Raw genomic sequence first — 20,476 nt, 5'->3', positions numbered from 1 at the left:
ATAATGATTCCCATGACGATTTTCTAAATAGATTCCCTTTTCTGACAAAAGCTTGCCATTACAGCCGTATTTTAGCCAACGCTCATCATGAAATGTAAATACATCAACTCCTAAACAATTAGCAGTTGCTTGGATTTCAACTTCTGTAGCCCAGCTGTTAACATTTCTCATTTTAGATTTCTGAATGTAGTCTGCAACTGTTGAATACTCTGATCTTAAAATATTTCTATATATTGCAGCATTCCTCTCCAACTCTTTCACAATGGCAAGTCTTATCTTGCGATGGTGCTTTTGTGTGCCAGTCACAACCTGAGAAATAGCTCTGAAGAAACAGTTCCCATCAGCCACTATACTTTCATTTTTGCATGGAACACCTAACAAACCAACACATGTAGACGCTGGTACACTAATTTTTTCAAACTCCACATTTAACTGTGTGCACAAAGCCTGACAAACCCACTCAGAAATGGGACTAAACACCAGCTTGTTGTTTGTCACTTCACTAACAAATTCAACATCTGAATTCACCTGAGACACATCATACTGTTTTAACTTCTTAGCTTCACTGTGACCCACTGAAATCTTGCGCTTTCTTGTTGCATCATTACATAATAACCCCAAATTATACTCAGAACAACTCAAGGTCTTTCCAGACGTTTTGCAACTCTCTGCCTCTATTAAAGACTCCACGATGATAACATCTCTGATGTTTGGTTCATTCTGGATTGAATCACAACTTGATTCTGGTGTAAAGGTTTTGCACGTTTTTTCACAACTGTCTTTGGGTGTGGCACTATCAGACACCATAAGGTACCTAACACAAACACCAGCTACTTCAAAAGGCTTTTGCTTCTGACTCAGGCCCGTTGCCAGCTGGCAGATGTGTCTGACCACATCTTCAAGTGACCTGAAGCACAAAACAACACTTCTTCCCTGCTCACTGACCAAACCCACAGCACTGCGTGCATGAGAATCAACTAGTGCATATTGTCCATTCTCAGAAATGACTGCACATGTACTGCCACACAATGTCAGAAGACATGTATTATACATGGCACAGATCTTTTGCAGCCCAGTCTGCAGGGTAGTGTAGACACCACTCTCAATGAGTTCCCCTTCAAGCACATCAATATCCCCACTGACAAAATCTCCATACTCAAACTCAAAGTTTTGCCCATCAATACAATACTTTTTAGGCAAATCAGGGACACACAACACACTGGATGAGTTGCTTATCATGTTGCAGTCTCTCAAATTGGTGTACAAAAGGTCACCTAAAACTACAACTCTGTCAAGAACTTTTGTCTCCCATGAAAAGACGCTATCAACTTTATGTTTTGCCAGGCTAACCAGACCTATAGCCATACACTGAACTCCTCCATATTTAAATCGATCATCAGCCTGGTGAAATGATCCTCTCACACTCTTTATAATGCAACAGCTATCCTCTGCTCCAACTCCTGTGACAGCATTAACAGTTTCAAGGTTGACAGAAGTGTTATCAACTTTAGCTGTAAGATTCGTGTCAACATCCCTGTCCACAAACACTGCACTGCTCTCCACGTCAACATCAACTTGACCTGCCTGCACAGAAATGCTGCTAACAGCATACCATTGTGCATCTAAAGACGTCTGTAAATTTCTGATGTGAAGCATCAGGTCGTCAAGGCATGTGTTAAAAACAGCCACAGCTGTGCCAATCTCAGATGCCAGCCCAGCTGCATTACGTGTGCCACAATCAACAACAACAAAATAATTCTTGTGATGAATGATGACACTAACTGCAGTGTGAAGATCCAACAGACACATGCCATCCCTCAACAGATGTTCCTGCAGCTTTTCATACAACACAGCCTCCCCTTCCGACAGCCCAAAATCTATGTAAACTGGCGGGCCAATATCAACTTTCCATTTTTGGCCAAACACAGTGTGCTGTCCAATCAGCCTGCAAACGCTATGCTTGCTGCCAATGTCCTGTCTTGCCTTAGCTATATACCTAACTAATTGGCACCCCTCTACACATATATCATCAACATCCTCCGGTTTCCATGTACACACTGGAGCTATCATATGCTTGATTGCAGCCACAACACTGCAGGCAATTAAGGCATTCACATCTGAAGTGGATGGTGCACATTGAACAGCAGTCCCAGCAACAATGGATGCTTGCAACTTCTCTGCACAAATGCAAACATTTGGGTTAGCATTGGACTTACCAGAGGGGATTCTTGGTGTGCGCCGCATGCGAAAACCCTTTTTTCTTGGCATCTACAATAAAAAGAGAAAAAAAATATATTAAACAAACATCCACACTCCAGCTCACATGTTAGTTTGCTCCAAGCATTTACACAAAGGTCAGTGTTTTGTAGTAGCTAATATGTCATTCTTCATAACAGAATTGTTGATATAGGTTACAAGCAAGTCTGGCGCTGAACAGAAATTGTCGCGCTATGCGCCTGTGTTTATTGTGCATAAATACTGAATTGTCCTGACACAATATTGCGTTTCGTTTCTTTTATTACCATGGTACATTAACAAAAACATATACTTTTATTCACAGGATAAAACTTTTTTTTTGTATCACTAATTGCCCAGTACGATTACAGCATACAATATTATTGTCACTGCTACATTTCTGTAATGAACCAGAAAATATTTCCACTACTAATTAATTACCGTTGAGCTTAAAGGTCCTATTAATAAATGGTTAACGAATGTGTATTTATGACAACAATTTGTGAGACTGGTAAACTTATGATAGGTACGATGGTCTTTCATTCTACACGGTGCATTTCAAGGTCCTGTACCCATCTGTCGGTAAACTAGACCTGGGCTTGTTAAAGTGACCTGAAGTTACTAAAAACTTCATGAGTGTATGCACTCACTCCAAGAACCGTATGATTATCAATTTGAGCGTGGTGAAAGTTGGGCTCTCGCTAACTCTTTTGTCCACTCTGTGTGCTCGTAAGGGTCTAACCCTTTCACTCTTTTGATTTTTTTCCTCGTATCTTTTCTTTGACTTTTCATCAAGTTTGTCTTTGTACGGAGCGGTATTGTTCTCCTTCGTTTTTGTACATACCTCTTTTGGGGGGCAAAGTAAAAGCAAGAAGGTATTAGAACCGGAGAATGAACGTTTTGCGGTGCTGCAAATGCTTGCATTTGATGCATTGCTTTAATTGTTTTGCCACTAGTGCCCGGCATGCAATGCATGAAAGTCATGTGGTCTGTCAATCTCTATTATGACTACGAACACTAAAGTAAGGGGGTGGAACATGACCTTCCAGTCATGTTCAAATCAAACCTGACCATTTTAAAACTTAAGACACTCGTAAATATTGTCATTTACATTTGATTGCCTAAAGGCTTTATGAGATTCTCCACACTATTAACTTATACAAGTGATGTGGGGGGGGGGGGGGGGGGGGGGGGTGAGTGCATTGAGATTAGAATCTCACCCCCCCTGCCATTGACTGAACAAACGACTGAATAGCCCACTGAACGACTACTTAACGACCCACTGAACAATACTGGAGAACATTTTTTAAACCTTCTCTTTCCACTTTTTGCTCTTAACAGGAAGCATCAAAAAACGTCAAAAAACCCTTGTTAAAACCTCAAGCATGTAAGGCTATAGTCAGCATTTTTAATAACTTACCTTGGTTCACACCAAATCCAGCTGTTCTGCTGAAAGTTCACAGCAAGCCTTCTGAAGTATCTGTACGTGATGTCCCTTAGGAAGTTTGATCTCCTAATACAAAAAAGATATTGTACAATTAAACATTATTGACATAAGATCAGAAAAAGGTCATTTTCAGACTGAAACAGAAATAAAGAAACCTTAACCCTAGCAATTAAAATTGTGACAAAGACAAAACCCCACCCATAAATGGCATGGTTTTTTTAATGACCAGTTATGCTCAGGTTAAAATCTATACCTGTGCACCTACCAAAAATAATTAAACATCAGATTCACAAGGCTAAAATAAATGTGAGACAATAACAAAATTTTCTCAATACCTGCATAATTAGCATGATGCAAATTTAACAACTCACAATGAACGCACAACAAATCACAGCTATGTGAAAAATTACAATTATCCTCTTACGCTCTATAGCCACCAGTACTGTGGCTCAAGAGTTATGCAAAAACCTCCATGCAAATATCACGTAGTATCCACAGAAGCCTTATAATTTTAGCTAAATGGTCATATAAACCATTTCTAAAACTACCAAAGACAGCAGAAACAAGCATGATTGAAATAGCAGTTACTAAACTGCTTAAAATCTGCTAAACACACATAAACCAGCCAAAAATGTTCCACACTTCATGTATTTCATTATATTCATGTTGTGCTTTACTTGTAATAAGAAATCAGTGGCTAATTACCCGGCCTAGCTTTCACAGATTTCAGTCTTTCAAAAAAGACCACAAAATGGCTTAATGGCCCAAATTCACTAAAACAGAAAACCAAACCAAAGACTTTTCACCGGTACCCCTCCCACAAACAATAAAAAAATAACTTAAATACAAAGTAAATTCTGTTACTGAAATTTAAAATGTGGTTTTACACCAAAAATAAAATTCAATTTACAACAAATAAAACTTACCAAGAATTGCACAAGGGCAGGGTTTTTCAAAAATAATCTCTTGTGATGTTTGTTATAGTGGTCTAAAATGATGTCCTCGAATCCTCAGAATGTTAAAATCCAAAGCTCTCCTCTTCTCGTTTGCTAAAAGCAAAGTGGCTTACAAACCAGTGGCACAGGTATTTATTGAAATCATGAGGGACATTCAAAAAACTTCAAATGATCCAATCACAGAAGCCAACAGGGGAGGGACTGTCACAAAGTAACCAGTGAAGTTACAATGCAATAAACAGTACTCAACACCTTTTTTCCCTTGAGTAGTTAAAACCTTTATTCAGCAGTACACTAATTTTCATAGCTGTTGTCCACACCCTTGGCTTTGCCAAAAGACACAATTCAATCTTTTGTCTCAGTCTAACCTTTTCAACAGTGTCACTTGCCCCCCCTTGCTTGCCCTTCACACATGAAAACAAAAGACAGCCATTGATAGTCTCTGCCACCAACTGTCTCACCACACCTAATTCTGAATTAACAATTACTCAAAGTGACCTAAAACTTTTGGGTCACTTTAGGTCACAGTCCCAGTGGGTGACAGCATATAAAAGTAAGAAAGCTTAGCAAGTACCTGATGCTGTCAAATCATAAGAAATTAGCAGAAATATCGTAAAACCAAAACAGTCAAATGAAAAAGCAGCATAAGCCAAAGTTCCTTCAGAAGTACAGTATCAGAGAATGGTGAAAGACTGTTGGAATAATTGGCAGTGGATTTTATCGTGTGGTCTCTGTGTTTTTCTGTCAGTTAATCAGGCTGAATCTGCCAAACTGCTAGATCATTGAAAGGCCCACAACGAATAGACACAACGAAGGTTAAATCAATTTGGTAGCAAAAGACTGTTATTTAGCATCTTCATTGATGTCAATGACAAACAAAGAAGAATAGTTCATTCTGGTGAAAAACCAGCACGAGTTATCTACACAAATCTTCCATAGCTCTAAGGATTAACGGCAAGTCTTGTTCCTTACTGTTCATATTGAGCTTCTGTTTAATACATTGGCAGTGCAATAGCATAGTGTTTAGGTTTATATCAACAAAATACAGGAATCTTAATAGAACAACTAGAGAATGAGAAGAATACATAAATATGAAAAAATATATTTCAGCTTCTCCTCTCTGTTGTGTTGCAACATAGCCATTCGACATGGAAAATGAAGTAGCTTTCAAGAAAGAGAAAGCTTGAAAAACTTACAAACACTGACAATCAACTAGTGTACAGCTTTCAAGTGTAATTTATACATTTTAATAGTAATGTCTTTAAAACTATCAGTGACATTGAAAGGAGTTATTAGTTATTATCAAAACATCAAATTGTTCATAAAACATAAGTTCGCTTTTTTTTTATTTTAAAGCCAAAATGACACCAGTGACACCACTAGTGTTTTATAAATCTTGATTCATAAACAATTATGTTAGAAACTTATTTCCTATTCACAATACTTGTTATTATTAAACATTTAATGTGAAAAAGTTTCATCCTCCTCTTAGTCTTCATACATCTCTTTTTTTTAAACTTGTAGAGTTGTAGAATTTAAACTAATAACACATATACCATAAGGATGAATAAACAGTCAAAGAAAACCAAAATTTAAAACAGGAACATTTATTATAAAATATTTACACATCTGTCACAACTCTTTGTCTGTCTGACTGGAGTCCTCTGTCACATATGTACAAAACAAACCAAAACAATATTTTTCACAGTTGAGTATTCACAGTATTTATAAAGCAATTGTAAAAGAATTGAGTAGTTAAAATCTTTATTCAGCAGTACACTAATTTCCATAGCTGTTGTCCACACCCTTGGCCTTGCCAAAAGATGGCCTTGCCAAAAGAAACCAAGGTGAGACTCAGTCTCACCTTGGTTTCACAGCCTTACAACTTATTCATTCAACAGTGTGACCTCAAGTTTGCCCCCCCCCGCTTCCCCTTCACACATGAAAACAAAAGACAGCCATTGATAGTCTTTACCACTAACTGTCTCACCACACCTATTTCTGAATTAAAAATTACCCAAAGTGACCTAAAACATGCCACTTTGGGTCAAATGTGAAAAAATATATTAATCTAAGAAAACTTAGCATTATTATAAAACATCTGTCACAAGTCTTCGTCTGTCTGAGTGGTGGCCTCTGTCACATCTGAACAAAACAAAAACAAATAATATTTTTTGACAGTTAGTATTTATAAACAACTTTAACAAATATACATGGGTAAAACAGACATTTGCATATATCTAATCCTTATAAAATCACAAATGAAGAAAACAAAACATGATACTAATCATGGATTTAATATTTTCTCCAAATGATTTATCATAAACTAAAATAAATAATTCGCATTCATGTTTATTTGTATGTAGACAGTCGTTCAATAGTAATTCATAGAGTATTTTTTCTAAGTCCCATTTCTTAAAATAAGACACTGAAGCCAACATTCACTGTTTATACCATCCAAACAATACATTAAGACTTACCATCACGTGCGAATGTAATCGAAGCTTGCAATGCATCCAGCTCCTGGGCAGTGTTATTCAGCATTTCTTTTTCAGCATCCAGCTGTTCTTTTAAAACAGAAATCTTTCTTTCGGCTGCACGCCTGAGCCGCACCTGCCGAACCAAGAGGTCCATTGCCTTGGCATGAAGTTGCAAGCACCTTGTATATAGATCCTCTCTGCTGACCCCTGGGTCCAAGCAGGCATACTGAAATTACAAAATATTTTGGATCATAACAAAATTAGAAAACAGTTATTCGCTTCAATCTATGCTGCCGCTACAATGTAATGTTTGTAGTGCCAGATCACAACAACAGCTGTATAAAAGTCTCAGCTTAACCTTGTGCCATCCTTTAAAAAACTTACGTTGATCACCCTGGGGACCCAAAAAGGCCCCAGTATGGCACAAGGGTTAACAGTGACTTATATGAAAGAGCAAACAAACAAACAAACAAACACAAGAAACACTAAACACAGCATCCTGCCCAGCTCTGTAACAGGTAATGTAGCGTAAAAACAAATTTTTCTACACTATAAATAAAATTTAAGAAATATTTGTTACTTACAGTTGATAGTTGAAATTCTTGACGCAATGATTCAACTTCAGGATCATTAATCCCAGCAAACTTCGTTGGGGAAGCATATGCCATTCTCTATTTATGATAAAGTATGAGGTTAATTAGTTACATTTTACACAACATTCAAACAATATACAAACATGAGAGCATCAAAGAGACTTTACTTACACATAAACATGTAGTTAGTTCACAATAATGATCAGTAATGCAGTTACATTCATTCAAAAAACACAAAACATATATATAAATGGTAAATGGCCTGTATTTCTATATCGCTTTACTAGTCCCTAAGGACCCCAAAGCGCTTTACACATCCAGAATGAAGGTGTAAATTAGTCAATGTATGACATTAAGATAATGCTCACCAACTCTTGCTGTCTGCTGCTCAAATTTGCTTAAAGAAAAGGATTGAACGCACAACAAATCACAGCTATGTGAAAAATTACAATTATCCTCTTACGCTCTATAGCCACCAGTACTGTGGCTCAAGAGTTATGCAAAAACCTCCATGCAAATATCACGTAGTATCCACAGAAGCCTTATAATTTTAGCTAAATGGTCATATAAACCATTTCTAAAACTACCAAAGACAGCAGAAACAAGCATGATTGAAATAGCAGTTACTAAACTGCTTAAAATCTGCTAAACACACATAAACCAGCCAAAAATGTTCCACACTTCATGTATTTCATTATATTCATGTTGTGCTTTACTTGTAATAAGAAATCAGTGGCTAATTACCCGGCCTAGCTTTCACAGATTTCAGTCTTTCAAAAAAGACCACAAAATGGCTTAATGGCCCAAATTCACTAAAACAGAAAACCAAACCAAAGACTTTTCACCGGTACCCCTCCCACAAACAATAAAAAAATAACTTAAATACAAAGTAAATTCTGTTACTGAAATTTAAAATGTGGTTTTACACCAAAAATAAAATTCAATTTACAACAAATAAAACTTACCAAGAATTGCACAAGGGCAGGGTTTTTCAAAAATAATATCTTGTGATGTTTGTTATAGTGGTCTAAAATAATGTCCTCGAATCCTCAGAATGTTAAAATCCAAAGCTCTCCTCTTCTCGTTTGCTAAAAGCAAAGTGGCTTACAAACCAGTGGCACAGGTATTTATTGAAATCATGAGGGACATTCAAAAAACTTCAAATGATCTTTTGTCTCAGTCTAACCTTTTCAACAGTGTCACTTGCCCCCCCCCCCCCCCCCCCTTGCTTGCCCTTCACACATGAAAACAAAAGACAGCCATTGATAGTCTCTGCCACCAACTGTCTCACCACACCTAATTCTGAATTAACAATTACCCAAAGTGACCTAAAACTTTTGGGTCACTTTAGGTCACAGTCCCAGTGGGTGACAGCATATAAAAGTAAGAAAGCTTAGCAAGTACCTGATGCTGTCAAATCATAAGAAATTAGCAGAAATATCGTAAAACCAAAACAGTCAAATGAAAAAGCAGCATAAGCCAAAGTTCCTTCAGAAGTACAGTATCAGAGAATGGTGAAAGACTGTTGGAATAATTGGCAGTGGATTTTATCGTGTGGTCTCTGTGTTTTTCTGTCAGTTAATCAGGCTGAATCTGCCAAACTGCTAGATCATTGAAAGGCCCACAACGAATAGACACAACGAAGGTTAAATCAATTTGGTAGCAAAAGACTGTTATTTAGCATCTTCATTGATGTCAATGACAAACAAAGAAGAATAGTTCATTCTGGTGAAAAACCAGCACGAGTTATCTACACAAATCTTCCATAGCTCTAAGGATTAACGGCAAGTCTTGTTCCTTACTGTTCATATTGAGCTTCTGTTTAATACATTGGCAGTGCAATAGCATAGTGTTTAGGTTTATATCAACAAAATACAGGAATCTTAATAGAACAACTAGAGAATGAGAAGAATACATAAATATGAAAAAATATATTTCAGCTTCTCCTCTCTGTTGTGTTGCAACATAGCCATTCGACATGGAAAATGAAGTAGCTTTCAAGAAAGAGAAAGCTTGAAAAACTTACAAACACTGACAATCAACTAGTGTACAGCTTTCAAGTGTAATTTATACATTTTAATAGTAATGTCTTTAAAACTATCAGTGACATTGAAAGGAGTTATTAGTTATTATCAAAACATCAAATTGTTCATAAAACATAAGTTCGCTTTTTTTTTATTTTAAAGCCAAAATGACACCAGTGACACCACTAGTGTTTTATAAATCTTGATTCATAAACAATTATGTTAGAAACTTATTTCCTATTCACAATACTTGTTATTATTAAACATTTAATGTGAAAAAGTTTCATCCTCCTCTTAGTCTTCATACATCTCTTTTTTTTAAACTTGTAGAGTTGTAGAATTTAAACTAATAACACATATACCATAAGGATGAATAAACAGTCAAAGAAAACCAAAATTTAAAACAGGAACATTTATTATAAAATATTTACACATCTGTCACAACTCTTTGTCTGTCTGACTGGAGTCCTCTGTCACATATGTACAAAACAAACCAAAACAATATTTTTCACAGTTGAGTATTCACAGTATTTATAAAGCAATTGTAAAAGAATTGAGTAGTTAAAATCTTTATTCAGCAGTACACTAATTTCCATAGCTGTTGTCCACACCCTTGGCCTTGCCAAAAGATGGCCTTGCCAAAAGAAACCAAGGTGAGACTCAGTCTCACCTTGGTTTCACAGCCTTACAACTTATTCATTCAACAGTGTGACCTCAAGTTTGCCCCCCCCCGCTTCCCCTTCACACATGAAAACAAAAGACAGCCATTGATAGTCTTTACCACTAACTGTCTCACCACACCTATTTCTGAATTAAAAATTACCCAAAGTGACCTAAAACATGCCACTTTGGGTCAAATGTGAAAAAATATATTAATCTAAGAAAACTTAGCATTATTATAAAACATCTGTCACAAGTCTTCGTCTGTCTGAGTGGTGGCCTCTGTCACATCTGAACAAAACAAAAACAAATAATATTTTTTGACAGTTAGTATTTATAAACAACTTTAACAAATATACATGGGTAAAACAGACATTTGCATATATCTAATCCTTATAAAATCACAAATGAAGAAAACAAAACATGATACTAATCATGGATTTAATATTTTCTCCAAATGATTTATCATAAACTAAAATAAATAATTCGCATTCATGTTTATTTGTATGTAGACAGTCGTTCAATAGTAATTCATAGAGTATTTTTTCTAAGTCCCATTTCTTAAAATAAGACACTGAAGCCAACATTCACTGTTTATACCATCCAAACAATACATTAAGACTTACCATCACGTGCGAATGTAATCGAAGCTTGCAATGCATCCAGCTCCTGGGCAGTGTTATTCAGCATTTCTTTTTCAGCATCCAGCTGTTCTTTTAAAACAGAAATCTTTCTTTCGGCTGCACGCCTGAGCCGCACCTGCCGAACCAAGAGGTCCATTGCCTTGGCATGAAGTTGCAAGCACCTTGTATATAGATCCTCTCTGCTGACCCCTGGGTCCAAGCAGGCATACTGAAATTACAAAATATTTTGGATCATAACAAAATTAGAAAACAGTTATTCGCTTCAATCTATGCTGCCGCTACAATGTAATGTTTGTAGTGCCAGATCACAACAACAGCTGTATAAAAGTCTCAGCTTAACCTTGTGCCATCCTTTAAAAAACTTACGTTGATCACCCTGGGGACCCAAAAAGGCCCCAGTATGGCACAAGGGTTAACAGTGACTTATATGAAAGAGCAAACAAACAAACAAACAAACACAAGAAACACTAAACACAGCATCCTGCCCAGCTCTGTAACAGGTAATGTAGCGTAAAAACAAATTTTTCTACACTATAAATAAAATTTAAGAAATATTTGTTACTTACAGTTGATAGTTGAAATTCTTGACGCAATGATTCAACTTCAGGATCATTAATCCCAGCAAACTTCGTTGGGGAAGCATATGCCATTCTCTATTTATGATAAAGTATGAGGTTAATTAGTTACATTTTACACAACATTCAAACAATATACAAACATGAGAGCATCAAAGAGACTTTACTTACACATAAACATGTAGTTAGTTCACAATAATGATCAGTAATGCAATTACATTCATTCAAAAAACACAAAACATATATATAAATGGTAAATGGCCTGTATTTCTATATCGCTTTACTAGTCCCTAAGGACCCCAAAGCGCTTTACACATCCAGAATGAAGGTGTAAATTAGTCAATGTATGACATTAAGATAATGCTCACCAACTCTTGCTGTCTGCTGCTCAAATTTGCTTAAAGAAAAGGATTGAACGCACAACAAATCACAGCTATGTGAAAAATTACAATTATCCTCTTACGCTCTATAGCCACCAGTACTGTGGCTCAAGAGTTATGCAAAAACCTCCATGCAAATATCACGTAGTATCCACAGAAGCCTTATAATTTTAGCTAAATGGTCATATAAACCATTTCTAAAACTACCAAAGACAGCAGAAACAAGCATGATTGAAATAGCAGTTACTAAACTGCTTAAAATCTGCTAAACACACATAAACCAGCCAAAAATGTTCCACACTTCATGTATTTCATTATATTCATGTTGTGCTTTACTTGTAATAAGAAATCAGTGGCTAATTACCCGGCCTAGCTTTCACAGATTTCAGTCTTTCAAAAAAGACCACAAAATGGCTTAATGGCCCAAATTCACTAAAACAGAAAACCAAACCAAAGACTTTTCACCGGTACCCCTCCCACAAACAATAAAAAAATAACTTAAATACAAAGTAAATTCTGTTACTGAAATTTAAAATGTGGTTTTACACCAAAAATAAAATTCAATTTACAACAAATAAAACTTACCAAGAATTGCACAAGGGCAGGGTTTTTCAAAAATAATATCTTGTGATGTTTGTTATAGTGGTCTAAAATAATGTCCTCGAATCCTCAGAATGTTAAAATCCAAAGCTCTCCTCTTCTCGTTTGCTAAAAGCAAAGTGGCTTACAAACCAGTGGCACAGGTATTTATTGAAATCATGAGGGACATTCAAAAAACTTCAAATGATCTTTTGTCTCAGTCTAACCTTTTCAACAGTGTCACTTGCCCCCCCCCCCCCTTGCTTGCCCTTCACACATGAAAACAAAAGACAGCCATTGATAGTCTCTGCCACCAACTGTCTCACCACACCTAATTCTGAATTAACAATTACCCAAAGTGACCTAAAACTTTTGGGTCACTTTAGGTCACAGTCCCAGTGGGTGACAGCATATAAAAGTAAGAAAGCTTAGCAAGTACCTGATGCTGTCAAATCATAAGAAATTAGCAGAAATATCGTAAAACCAAAACAGTCAAATGAAAAAGCAGCATAAGCCAAAGTTCCTTCAGAAGTACAGTATCAGAGAATGGTGAAAGACTGTTGGAATAATTGGCAGTGGATTTTATCGTGTGGTCTCTGTGTTTTTCTGTCAGTTAATCAGGCTGAATCTGCCAAACTGCTAGATCATTGAAAGGCCCACAACGAATAGACACAACGAAGGTTAAATCAATTTGGTAGCAAAAGACTGTTATTTAGCATCTTCATTGATGTCAATGACAAACAAAGAAGAATAGTTCATTCTGGTGAAAAACCAGCACGAGTTATCTACACAAATCTTCCATAGCTCTAAGGATTAACGGCAAGTCTTGTTCCTTACTGTTCATATTGAGCTTCTGTTTAATACATTGGCAGTGCAATAGCATAGTGTTTAGGTTTATATCAACAAAATACAGGAATCTTAATAGAACAACTAGAGAATGAGAAGAATACATAAATATGAAAAAATATATTTCAGCTTCTCCTCTCTGTTGTGTTGCAACATAGCCATTCGACATGGAAAATGAAGTAGCTTTCAAGAAAGAGAAAGCTTGAAAAACTTACAAACACTGACAATCAACTAGTGTACAGCTTTCAAGTGTAATTTATACATTTTAATAGTAATGTCTTTAAAACTATCAGTGACATTGAAAGGAGTTATTAGTTATTATCAAAACATCAAATTGTTCATAAAACATAAGTTCGCTTTTTTTTATTTTAAAGCCAAAATGACACCAGTGACACCACTAGTGTTTTATAAATCTTGATTCATAAACAATTATGTTAGAAACTTATTTCCTATTCACAATACTTGTTATTATTAAACATTTAATGTGAAAAAGTTTCATCCTCCTCTTAGTCTTCATACATCTCTTTTTTTTAAACTTGTAGAGTTGTAGAATTTAAACTAATAACACATATACCATAAGGATGAATAAACAGTCAAAGAAAACCAAAATTTAAAACAGGAACATTTATTATAAAATATTTACACATCTGTCACAACTCTTTGTCTGTCTGACTGGAGTCCTCTGTCACATATGTACAAAACAAACCAAAACAATATTTTTCACAGTTGAGTATTCACAGTATTTATAAAGCAATTGTAAAAGAATTGAGTAGTTAAAATCTTTATTCAGCAGTACACTAATTTCCATAGCTGTTGTCCACACCCTTGGCCTTGCCAAAAGATGGCCTTGCCAAAAGAAACCAAGGTGAGACTCAGTCTCACCTTGGTTTCACAGCCTTACAACTTATTCATTCAACAGTGTGACCTCAAGTTTGCCCCCCCCCCGCTTCCCCTTCACACATGAAAACAAAAGACAGCCATTGATAGTCTTTACCACTAACTGTCTCACCACACCTATTTCTGAATTAAAAATTACCCAAAGTGACCTAAAACATGCCACTTTGGGTCAAATGTGAAAAAATATATTAATCTAAGAAAACTTAGCATTATTATAAAACATCTGTCACAAGTCTTCGTCTGTCTGAGTGGTGGCCTCTGTCACATCTGAACAAAACAAAAACAAATAATATTTTTTGACAGTTAGTATTTATAAACAACTTTAACAAATATACATGGGTAAAACAGACATTTGCATATATCTAATCCTTATAAAATCACAAATGAAGAAAACAAAACATGATACTAATCATGGATTTAATATTTTCTCCAAATGATTTATCATAAACTAAAATAAATAATTCGCATTCATGTTTATTTGTATGTAGACAGTCGTTCAATAGTAATTCATAGAGTATTTTTTCTAAGTCCCATTTCTTAAAATAAGACACTGAAGCCAACATTCACTGTTTATACCATCCAAACAATACATTAAGACTTACCATCACGTGCGAATGTAATCGAAGCTTGCAATGCATCCAGCTCCTGGGCAGTGTTATTCAGCATTTCTTTTTCAGCATCCAGCTGTTCTTTTAAAACAGAAATCTTTCTTTCGGCTGCACGCCTGAGCCGCACCTGCCGAACCAAGAGGTCCATTGCCTTGGCATGAAGTTGCAAGCACCTTGTATATAGATCCTCTCTGCTGACCCCTGGGTCCAAGCAGGCATACTGAAATTACAAAATATTTTGGATCATAACAAAATTAGAAAACAGTTATTCGCTTCAATCTATGCTGCCGCTACAATGTAATGTTTGTAGTGCCAGATCACAACAACAGCTGTATAAAAGTCTCAGCTTAACCTTGTGCCATCCTTTAAAAAACTTACGTTGATCACCCTGGGGACCCAAAAAGGCCCCAGTATGGCACAAGGGTTAACAGTGACTTATATGAAAGAGCAAACAAACAAACAAACAAACACAAGAAACACTAAACACAGCATCCTGCCCAGCTCTGTAACAGGTAATGTAGCGTAAAAACAAATTTTTCTACACTATAAATAAAATTTAAGAAATATTTGTTACTTACAGTTGATAGTTGAAATTCTTGACGCAATGATTCAACTTCAGGATCATTAATCCCAGCAAACTTCGTTGGGGAAGCATATGCCATTCTCTATTTATGATAAAGTATGAGGTTAATTAGTTACATTTTACACAACATTCAAACAATATACAAACATGAGAGCATCAAAGAGACTTTACTTACACATAAACATGTAGTTAGTTCACAATAATGATCAGTAATGCAATTACATTCATTCAAAAAACACAAAACATATATATAAATGGTAAATGGCCTGTATTTCTATATCGCTTTACTAGTCCCTAAGGACCCCAAAGCGCTTTACACATCCAGAATGAAGGTGTAAATTAGTCAATGTATGACATTAAGATAATGCTCACCAACTCTTGCTGTCTGCTGCTCAAATTTGCTTAAAGAAAAGGATTGAACGCACAACAAATCACAGCTATGTGAAAAATTACAATTATCCTCTTACGCTCTATAGCCACCAGTACTGTGGCTCAAGAGTTATGCAAAAACCTCCATGCAAATATCACGTAGTATCCACAGAAGCCTTATAATTTTAGCTAAATGGTCATATAAACCATTTCTAAAACTACCAAAGACAGCAGAAACAAGCATGATTGAAATAGCAGTTACTAAACTGCTTAAAATCTGCTAAACACACATAAACCAGCCAAAAATGTTCCACACTTCATGTATTTCATTATATTCATGTTGTGCTTTACTTGTAATAAGAAATCAGTGGCTAATTACCCGGCCTAGCTTTCACAGATTTCAGTCTTTCAAAAAAGACCACAAAATGGCTTAATGGCCCAAATTCACTAAAACAGAAAACCAAACCAAAGACTTTTCACCGGTACCCCTCCCACAAACAATAAAAAAATAACTTAAATACAAAGTAAATTCTGTTACTGAAATTTAAAATGTGGTTTTACACCAAAAATAAAATTCAATTTACAACAAATAAAACTTACCAAGAATTGCACAAGGGCAGGGTTTTTCAAAAATAATATCTTGTGATGTTTGTTATAGTGGTCTAAAATAATGTCCTCGAATCCTCAGAATGTTAAAATCCAAAGCTCTCCTCTTCTCGTTTGCTAAAAGCAAAGTGGCTTACAAACCAGTGGCACAGGTATTTATTGAAATCATGAGGGACATTCAAAAAACTTCAAATGATCTTTTGTCTCAGTCTAACCTTTTCAACAGTGTCACTTGCCCCCCCCCGTTCAGGGAAACGGGGTTGTCATGGTGGCACGTGGAGTTTCAATCACTCGCCAAAAAGCAGTAATCTGCTGTCACTCAAAATCAAAATGTCCAATATGTCCCAAAGGTCGCAGGCGTGATGAGACTCGAGCTCGGAAATGTTTGTTATGCCATTTGTCAGTAATGGTTAGAGTGCCACCTAGTGGAACGACTATAATCATGATTGAATGAGATGAAATGTTAGCTGGTGGTTGAATGCATGAATTCCATCAATGTGACATGAGATCGGAGGTGCTGGTTGTAGGTGTTGGGCGTAGCTCGACGCGATGGGGTGCGAGGGACCTCATAACGCTGCTTGCAGCTTTAATTATTATTATTATTATTATTAGGGCCCGAGCACTGACTGTGCGAAGGCCCTATTGTATCTGCTCTGTTTCTTATTATTATTATTATTCAGGCAAAACAAGGGCCTTTTTGAGGGCCTAAACATGCTCAAAAACTCATGAAATTTTGCACACATGCCAGGTCTGGTGAAAAATTTTGTATTTTAATGGTTTTACATATGAGCACTGGGAAATGGCTCTACAGCGCCACCTATGCCTTGTAAAATGCAGCCCTACGACCACATCGTTTGGGCTACATGTATGAAATTTGGCACACATGTGTATCATGCCAAGACGAACAAAAAAGTCAGTGGGCCCATTGACGCAAACCCAACAGGAAGTCCGCCATTTGGACGTGAAGGTGACATTTTGGCTCTAATTTTGCCGTTTCCATGCCTCGAACTTTTTCGAACTCCTCCTTGGGATTTGGTCGTATAAGCTTCATCTTTGGTCAGTTTCAACTACACACCTGGGCCATGTTAAATTGCGGAGCTTTTGAGTTTTCACAATACTATGAGGCCGTGGCGCCACGGCGAATTTCGATGACTCACCATGAAAATCTTATTGCCTCTCATTTTGTCATACATTTTCTGACCTTGACCAAAGTGAACACATATGATAAGGCTCCACCCCTGAACATATTTCAACTGCCATATTTGACACCAGGGACAGCGCCACCTAGTGGGAACAGGAAATGTCATGTTTTACACTTTGGGGTACAGTATAGTGATGGGTGACATCTGCAGCCTCAAATTTCTCCAGGAAAGCCTTAAGGAGTTGGTCTTGGGTTACAGTGAAAACTGTGAGTTTTCGCGAAAGGGTGTGACCCCAGCAGCATGGCGAACTTTGATGTCACGCCATGAAGAAACAAATTAGTATAACTCAATGAAATCCAGTCTGATCAGTACCAGACTTTACAGGCATGATGTCAGACCCGCCCTGAACAGATTGATGTGCCCATTGTCGGAAATACGGACAGCGCCACCTAGTGGCAACAGGTAATGTCATGGCTTTAACTTTGTTGTACTGATTTTCACAGGTTGATCGTGGCCACCTCAAAAGCGGTGAATATCACCATCAGTCCCTCGTGATGCTTCAGTGCAAAAATTGTGACTTTAAACTGAACGGCGCACCCTGGTGGCAACGCGGTTCATCATGAAAGATGAAGTGGCTTTTGAGGGGCTTGGAAAGTTTATAGAGGCTTGAAATTTGGCACACACCTCTAGATGGATGAAGGCATTGTTGTTATGTAACCATTTTCCTTGAATAGCGCAAAATGGCTCCACAGCGCCCCCTACAATATTTCAAAACATCAGCCCCTGCTCTGTGTTTCATCTATGAGTCTGACACTTGGTAAGCTTGTGTAAGATATCAAGATGTACAAAAAAGTCTCTTGGAGCAATATCCCAAATCCAACAGGAAGTCAGCCATTTTAAAATTAATGTGCAATTTTGATGACATTTTCCCCTCTTTTCAGGCCTCATACTTTGACGAACTCCTCCAAGGGATTTCATCATATTGAAGCATTCTTCAGTGTGTGGAATCCAAAGACCTTTGTGTTGTTAAATTGCGAAGCTTTTTACGTCCAGGGAAACGGGGTGGTTATGGCGGCACTTAGAGTTTGAATCACTCGCCAAAAAGCAGTAATCTGCTGTCACTCAAAAACACAATGTCCAATCTCTCCCAAACGTCTCAGGTGTGATGAGACTCGAGCTTGGAAGTGTTTGTTATGCCATTTGTACATAATGGTTAGAGCGCCACCTAGTGGAACGACTAACTAATCATGAATGAATGAGTTGAAATGTTAGCTGGTGGTTAAATGCATGAATTCCATCAATGTGACATCAGATCGGACGTGCTGGTTTTAGGTGTTGGGTGTGGCTCGACGTGCCGGGGGTGCGAGGGCCCTCATAACGCTGCTTGCAGCTTTAATTATTATTATTATTCACCCCAAACAAGGGCCTTTTTGAGGGCCTAAACATGCTCAAAAACTCATGAAATTTTGCACACATGCCAGGTCTGGTGAAAAATTTTGTATTTTAATGGTTTTACATATGAGCACTGGGAAATGGCTCTACAGCGCCACCTATGCCTTGTTAAATGCAGCCCTACGACCACATCGTTTGAGCTACATGTATGAAATTTGGCACACATGTGTATCATGCCAAGACGAACAAAAAAGTCTGTGGGCCCATTGACGCAAACCCAACAGGAAGTCCGCCATTTGGAAGAGAAGGTGACATTTTGGCTCTAATTTTGCCATTTCCATGCCTCGAACTTTTGCGAACTCCTCCTTGGGGTTTCATTTCATAACCTTCAAATTTGGACAGTGTCAACTACACCCTTGTGCCATGTTAAATTGCGGAGCTTTTGAGTTTTCACAATACTATGAGGCCGTGGCGCCATGGCGAATTTTGATGACTCGCCATCAAAATCTTATTGCCTCTCATTTTGTCATACATTTTCTGACCTTGACCAAAGTGAACACATATGATAAGGCTCCACCCCTGAACATATTTCAACTGCCATATTTGACACCAGGGACAGCGCCACCTAGTGGGAACAGGAAATGTCATGTTTTACACTTTGGGGTACAGTATAGTGATGGGTGACATCTGCAGCCTCAAATTTCTCCAGGAAAGCCTTAAGGAGTTGGTCTTGGGTTACAGTGAAAACTGTGAGTTTTCGCGAAAGGGTGTGACCCCAGCAGCATGGCGAACTTTGATGTCACGCCATGAAGAAACAAATTAGTATAACTCAATGAAATCCAGTCTGATCAGTACCAGACTTTACAGGCATGATGTCAGACCCGCCCTGAACAGATTGATGTGCCCATTGTCGGAAATACGGACAGCGCCACCTAGTGGCAACAGGAAATGTCATGGCTTTAACTTTGTTGTACTGATTTTCACAGGTTGATCGTGGCCACCTCAAAAGCGGTGAATATCACCATCAGTCCCTCGTGATGCTTCAGTGCAAAAATTGTGACTTTAAACTGAACGGCGCACCCTGGTGGCAACGCGGTTCATCATGAAAGATGAAGTGGCTTTTGAGGGGCTTGGAAAGTTTATAGAGGCTTGAAATTTGGCACACACCTCCAAATGGATGAAGGCATTGTTGTTATGTAACCATTTTCCTTGAATAGCGCAAAATGGCTCCACAGCGCCCCCTACAATATTTCAAAACATCAGCCCCTGCTCTGTGTTTCATCTATGAGTCTGACACTTGGTAAGCTTGTGTAAGATATCAAGATGTACAAAAAAGTCTCTTGGAGCAATATCCCAAATCCAACAGGAAGTCAGCCATTTTAAAATTAATGTGTAATTTTGATGACATTTTCCCCCCTTTTCAGGCCTCATACTTTGACGAACTCCTCCAAGGGATTTCA

Source organism: Aulonocara stuartgranti (assembly GCF_965226115.1).
Source record: "Aulonocara stuartgranti genome assembly, chromosome: 13".
In the NCBI taxonomy this organism is placed as follows: Eukaryota; Metazoa; Chordata; class Actinopteri; order Cichliformes; family Cichlidae; genus Aulonocara; species Aulonocara stuartgranti.
This window is presented reverse-complemented; position numbering follows the sequence as displayed.